The following is a 6,166-nucleotide window of genomic DNA, read 5'->3' as shown; positions in this document are numbered from 1 at the left end:
GCCAAAATACTATAATTATGCCTATGGGTGTTTGTGTTCTTTTCCCACATTAGTGAAGACAACTTTCGTGTAGTATCTTCACTCGTATGTATATTTAGCAGTTTATTTTTTAAATTAAACATTATGTCCTGTTAACTTTGTTTCTATTACGTGCGAACTAAATTCAGAGTTCTTGATTATTGCCATATTTCTAATAGCTATCTATGTCATTTTTCTGATCCAGGAATAGCATACAAAATTACTTTATAAAAGACAGTTTACTAGTCGGGAATATGTAGCCTGGTAAATAACTTATTGATTACGTAGCATATCTAATTGGATATCACACATCGTAATTCTCTTAATCTGTAATAATAAGTATAATTGGTTCACATATTCTTTCTATTTTGTAAAAAGCCTTTGAAAATGACACAACTGTCTTAGAAATTTTGCTAAATCTCAGTTATTATTTGAGGTTTAAAACATCAATATGAACTGGTACACAACACATAAAATACTGAATTTGGGGACACTTTCATATTTTTTGTTTGTTTGGGGGTTAAAGAAATTTTTTTCCCGGACAATGTGCAGAAACTTTAGGAGCCTAGAAACTAGCTTGGCTGTTGTTAAACACAAAATTACACAATGGGATACCACAAGTATCAAAGCCGATTTATTGCGTCGTAAGCCTGGAGAGTTGCCGCTAAGCCACTGGGGGTGCCTCGAAACTTAATCTAAGTCTGATATTACGGATAAATTAAAACAATACCCAGGGTTACTTCTGAATCTGGTTGTGCATCTTTCTGCAGAAACTGGAACACTTAAAGTTCTATCTACTGCGGTTGAAATGTCAGGACAGATTAAACATTCCTGATATATTCGATTTTGTTGGTGACTTGTTTCATGTTAGTTTTCATAATTCTCACAAAAAGTCCATGAAGTATATCATTCATTGAGAAGAATAACGTATTGCTAGATACAAAATACTATAAATACACATAGTATTCCGTACACTTGTTGAATATATAACCTACAAGTACTCTAAGTATGCTGCAATTCTGACCTTAATAGGGATAGTTACTTTTACCATTGCTTTAGAATTTCTTTCATAGAATGTTTTTAAGTGAAGTTTAATGAAATAATTTACTTTGAAAATATTTATGGTACGACTCAACTTGTCAGTGAGGTTATAATATTCTTCCTTTCTTTGTTCGGTAGAAAAGCACTCAATTAGATCTTTAAGGTAGTAGATATAAGGTCAAGTACCAATACAAAACATTTTTTATCTTAGTCCTAAACATAAATTGATACCAAGCGGTAACCTTTGTTGCACGGTTGACGTCATACAAAAAAAAAAATACACAGGATGAAAGCACTGCTTCCGTTTCTATAGCGATATAGATTCATAATGTTTTCAGGTAATCACTACAAACTAAGCTATACAAAAGTGTATTTTTATGTTGTTTCACTTTGCTTTTTTGCCCGTTATAAGCAGCGCTCAAATTGAAAGGAAACGGAAGATAACGCCGTTCCCTTGGTAACAGAAAGAAAAAAAATGAAACTCTGACAATTAAATGCCTGATTGTGAGAGCATGAATCTGTGAGTACATTTTAGGAGTCCCTTTTGTTAGCTTGTTACAATTCGAATGTTGGTTTTAAGTCTTCTTGCATATTTGTAGGCGGTTCTCAGCTACGTAATCAACTCGTCGAGAGGGCGGGGAGGCCAGGGATAATTCCCACCAGGACATCCATGAGAGCAGAAAAACGTGTACGGAATATATCAAATCAGTACGTAATTCTGACCGCACCTTCAATCACTTATGCATGTAAGCGGCATCATTCCAAATATTATATGTTGGAGCACATATGACTTAATCTCCGGAACCCATGATGTCTCTCGGCGGTCCTGCGTAATCCCGCAATACTAGTTTATCTAACTTTCATTATGCCGTTTTTCACAATGTTTCATACGAGAGAGACTGATGTCGTGAGCGTCTATCCAATTTTTCAAAATTATTTTGTTCTAAACAACATTGAAGTAACCATGTTGGAGAATTAAATTAAACGATTATGTATTTATATCTGTGATATTTGTATCTTTCATTGTGTTTTTGTGTTCTTTTTCGTAAGAAGGGCTTATTCCATAAACAAACAAAAATCGTAGGTTCTAATCCACTGACCTGGCATATTCATCACGCAAGGCGGCATTCGTTCAAAAGATTAACATTATTGTAAAGAAAACTTTAATTATATAATGTAAAGACTACAAAATTGGAGTATTACGAAACTAAGGACATACTGTCAGATAAGTGCCATGTGTAAAATCTGTACTTAATCGCATAGGAAGTTATCTTTATCGCGACGTTAAACAAACATAAAGCAAAAGCAGCGTTGTCTTTTTTAGCTTAAAAACACGCCATTATACTTGTTTTTCATTTCAGACTTAAAATTGGAAATTTCTGGCAATGAACGCGACAGAACTATCATAATAAAACGATAATTTTGTGATCATTTTTCTTACGTCTTATGTCTCTTTTACAAGAGTAGCTCGTCACATACGTGACCCAATTAATCTATTACAAGAGTAAATCGTCACATACGTGACACAATTAACCTTTTACAAGAGTAACTCGTCACATACGTGACACAATTAACCTTTTACAAGAGTAGCTCGTCGCATACGTGACCCAATTAATCTATTACAAGAGTAGCTCGTCGCATACGTGACCCAATTAACCTTTTACAAGAGTAGCTCGTCGCATACGTGACCCAATTAATCTGTTACAAGAGTAAATCGTCACATACGTGACACAATTAACCTTTTACAAGAGTAACTCGTCACATACGTGACCCAATTAATCTTTTATAAGAGTAGCTCGTCACATACGTGACAGAATAATCTTTTCTAGACATAACTTCTCATCAATAATTTTATACATTCAAACTTTTTTCCAAATTTGGCGAAATTCAAAAAAAAGTTTTGAAATTTTTGTCGTACATATTAACAAACAGTAATGAGTGACAAGATAGAAAAAACATTTGTTTGTATGTTTACATGAGCGATAGCTCAGGGAAATGCCACAGTTGTCTCAGGAAATGTGGCCATTTTCTGTTGTCATTTGAGGCTCAAAATATAAAAATCAATAAAAAAATCATTCGGAAGTCTTTTATGGAAACGTAATTAAGTATTTTAACCATGTTCGTATATGTGTTTTTGACAAAGTTGTAAAATATTATACTATTATTATTGGTAATTCAGCAGTTATTACGTTATATTATTGGGCAATATAAAAGACATGTGAATTACAAGTGAATAACTCGTTTGTAGTTTCAGTCTTAATAAATTGTCCTTAGTATTGTTATAAATAAGGTTTATCGTAAGAAGATATTACATGCAGTTATATATATATTTTGATTATTAGCTTGTATTATAAGATCTGATTTGACAACTTTGTGTATGAAAACTATATTGTGAGAGTAAAACAGTTCAAGCAAACTATTAGATATAAGGCCGAAGTTCTATTTAAAATGTGACTGAACTGCAAATGTCCACTCCGTCTCATTTGTTACAGTATGAATTAAAAACATGTATTTTGGCTGCTCCATATTCCCATCTTAATTATTATTATTATTGCTTTTCAGAAATGAAAGTATTTTATCCACGAAACGTAATATTATAAACAAAAGTATCACTTTAGCCAAAAATTTATGAATATAAAATTATGATGTTTACTATAGTCTTTATACGGCAGTCACCTTGTTTATTGCTACTTAAAATAACATCCTAAGCTCTTCATATTTTTTTATAAATTAACAGTTTCCGATAAGATTTGGGGAAAGAGGCAAAAACAACAACAAACAGATTTAGGTCGCACTCAGACTATAAAAAGAAAGTGCAAAGGCGCCATCTACGTCTAAATGCAGGCCTACTTTTAGATGTATTTATGTAGTAATTTTATCTTTATAAATCTAAAACTTTGAATAATGTATCGGATATAACACTTTCATCCGTGTTGTATGTGTTCAAGGATCTGTGCTTGCTTAGTTCAAGATATACATACTATGATTAGAAGTATTTTTTTTAAATAAATAAACAAACAAACAAACAAATTTTATATTTGAAAGCTGCTAATACTAACTGATACTATTTTAATACGGAGCACAAATGCTTCATTTTAATAATAAATTACATACCACGACCAGCTAAGAACTATAATTTCAAAGTCTATTAGCAATAATCAGCCTAGCTAAGGCGATTAAAAAAGTTGTTCGATGGATAAGTATCAAAGCGACACCATTTCAATATAAAAGTGCACACTGGGCTATCTTAGCCGTGCCCACCGCATGCAGGAATCGAATCCCAAATTTTAGCGTTGGAAACCTCGAGTTAAGTCAATGGAAGACTCAACGTGAAAGACTAGGATGGTCTTCATAAACGACAAAAACCTTATTTGAGAGAAGCCACTAAAATAAGAAAAAAAAACGAGACGAATATAATTGTTGCATCTTAAGACACATTAATAATAACTATGATGACATTTAAAAAAATATATCATGGGAATGCAGTAGATTCTCTTAGTATTGTATCCAAATATAAGTAGTATAAAACAATGTTGTTATTTAAAATTTATTGAATATTTCGGTAAAAGCAATTTTGGTTGTTTCGATAACGATTCCGATCGTTTTTGAATTAACCAATCGATGATAAACCGCGACCTTTTGAGAGTATTTTGGGGAAAATAAATATTTAATTAGTATGGTAACTATTAATTGAAGAGAAAGAAAAATAGCTAACAAACAAAACTAAACTGTACATTTGTTGTATATCACATGAGTTAAACAGACTTAGGATTTTTTTTTGTTGTTGTTGGACAGTTTGTAAATAAAACTAGCTCATTGAAAGAAATAAGTCTTTCTATGTGAAAGTCACTATTTCTCACTAGAAAGCTTTGTTGGATATTTTGGTTTCTGTATGATTTAATTTGCATCTCACCGAATGAACAAGTTGAACTTCAGTGATTTCAAACATTTTAAAGACCACACTCTCAACTAGATAACTGAAGAACTCTCGTGACAAACAGGATACACTCTATGGATTTGAGAGGATCTTAGGTATACCCTGTTTATAACAAAGCGTTAAACTCTTACAAAAAAGATCCTTATTATCTCGAGATATTTTCGTTATTAATCCTTCTTGCCTATTCCATTACTACCGCTGCAAAGCGATTAATATTAAGACTGAGAACAGATTCTAAAACTTTGAGTGGATTTTATAAGACCGGTTTTAACTGCATATATAATTTCCTCCACAAAGACCAATTTATTTTGTATACATTTGTTATTGATGGTAAAGTTACTACAGTTAAGTTTAATATTTTTTAAAGTTCCGTTGATCTTAGTAACTTAAGTTAGAAACTAGATATTTCTCGAATGAGTTTTAGTTATAAAGACAAATATATATATATATATATATAGGGTCGGAGAACAGTTAATTGATTATCTTATTAAGTTTGAAGGTAATACAACCTGAGCTATGATTAAGAAACGAAATTTTTTTAATTTAATAACTATATATTTCAAATAATAAATTAAAATGAAATTTGTGAGTACTCACAATGACTAAATGGGGTGACAAGGTGAACTGCTTGTCTACTCTGGCGAAATCTTAACAACAATGTTATCGAAACTTTACTCGACCTGTAAAAGTTTGTGCTTCCTTTTCTAGCCCTAAAACAATGAATGTTATATCTTAGTTAGTAGTTTCGCTGAAGTGGTTGGTCCACTGATCTTTATACTGAACTGGATTGCGCAATGGCAAGTGTCATTGTCAGGTTTTATATAGGGCCGCGGATTCTTTACAGTAGGTGTCTGTGACTTGTTGGCGACTAATTTCAACAATAAACGGACAGCATACAATCCGCTTGTTTTAAAACAAAATATTCAAAACAAGTCAAACGTATGTACAGAAAATTCGTTTCACTATTGGTTATCACAGTTGTATATAGAGCTTTAAATAATTGTCTCTCTTTCGTCAAAGTCCACCCAGGCGGGTTCAATTACTTTTGAACACCCTTTGATAAGACAAAGTATTCACCTCTTTCTGTTGTTACAATACAAGGCTGTGACACTAACTTTAAAATCACCGCTATAACTGTTGGTTACCACAGTTGTATCCAGAGCTTTAAAT

At 32.3% G+C, this 6,166-nt stretch overlaps 1 protein-coding gene across 1 annotated transcript in view; it reads right to left on the bottom strand.

Moving 5' to 3' along the window:
• Positions 1 to 5,855, bottom strand: part of LOC106473067 (sodium-coupled monocarboxylate transporter 2-like) — a 72,786-nt gene extending 66,931 nt beyond the window's left edge. The window contains exon 1 of the mRNA XM_022402602.1: positions 5,594 to 5,855. The gene's annotated coding sequence lies outside the window, so the exon portion shown is untranslated. The remainder of the gene's footprint in view (positions 1 to 5,593) is intronic.
• Positions 5,856 to 6,166: the final 311 nt, after the last annotated feature.

The sequence above is a fragment of the Limulus polyphemus genome, unplaced genomic scaffold (assembly GCF_000517525.1).
Source record: "Limulus polyphemus unplaced genomic scaffold, Limulus_polyphemus-2.1.2 Scaffold126, whole genome shotgun sequence".
NCBI lineage: Eukaryota > Metazoa > Arthropoda > Merostomata > Xiphosura > Limulidae > Limulus > Limulus polyphemus.
Note: the sequence above shows the minus strand (reverse complement) of the source record. Positions and strands in the feature narration are given on the sequence as shown.